Genomic DNA, 1,151 nt, shown 5'->3' with positions numbered 1-1,151 from the left:
CGAAGGGCCGTGCAGGGTATATACTAACGTTATGCATGGGTTGCACATTGCAGCAATTATAACGATCAACACTACGAGGAAGTCATAATGACATGAGGGGCCACTGTAGACTTCTACATGTGGATACCCCACGACTCACAGTTAAGTCCAAACTTTTACTGGTAGCGCCTACTGCGTATCCTGTAGTTGAGCCCATTCACTCAATGTACAGCGCACAGACGTAAACACATAATCAAATATTGCATGACGCATTGTGAACTCAAATTCATGCAAGGTTCAGGTTTCTATTCTCCACTACTGTACAGTACAACCACAACGGCCTAATAAGGTAGCTCACGTTCATGGCGGATTACTGAAGTGCTGTGTGTGACGCTGCCATCACAAATGAGCACAATGACCGGTACATAGCAACTGCTGCCATCATAGCTAAGATTGATTTCGACAAGGGTATACCCAATGCAAGGGAACTACAGCAGTCAGGCATGGAGAGGCAGCGAGCCCACCATCGTGCTTCAGCCTTGTTGAGTGTCCAAGTACAATGCCCTCTGATTGGTTACATACATTTTATTTATAGCCAATCATAAGTTACAAAGACTTCATTGTTCAATTTGCAGTCTCAGGCTCACAAGCCCCGGCCACCACTTGCAGAGAAGGGCTCCTACCCTCGCAGCCTTCAGCTGATGTTGTAAAACATAATGCATTCTATCTACTACGTAGGATATAGCTAGATTTCGTGCCAAAACAGCGCAATAAAACCAGAACGACCACATCGATTTGGAACGATTAATTTCAGCCTACGCTACAAGCCGACAAAGTTTCGCCGAGGGCGACTGGTGGCTTGAAGCACACTGTGCACGATTGAATCGTGGCCACCAGGCTTCAATTGCAACACCTTGTGGCTGAGTCGTTGTACTCATTCCCTGGGTGATATGCCGCTACCCTATATTTAGACCAGCTATTACCATCGTCAACAAACTCACCGACAATAGATTGACATTTGACACCCTCAACTTCCCAGGACATAACTGAAATTGGGATACAGTACCTCCGCAAACATTATAACTTGAAAACAGCTTACCACATGATCGGTTATATTGTGCTTTCGAGTGAAATTTCGTGTTGTGGCGTGGTTTCTGGTTGGAATTTAAATC

The sequence above is a fragment of the Aphanomyces astaci genome (assembly GCF_000520075.1).
Source record: "Aphanomyces astaci strain APO3 unplaced genomic scaffold supercont1.16, whole genome shotgun sequence".
Classification (NCBI taxonomy): Eukaryota; Oomycota; class Saprolegniomycetes; order Saprolegniales; family Verrucalvaceae; genus Aphanomyces; species Aphanomyces astaci.
The sequence above is the reverse complement of the archived record's forward strand: the minus strand, read 5'-3'. Positions refer to the sequence as shown.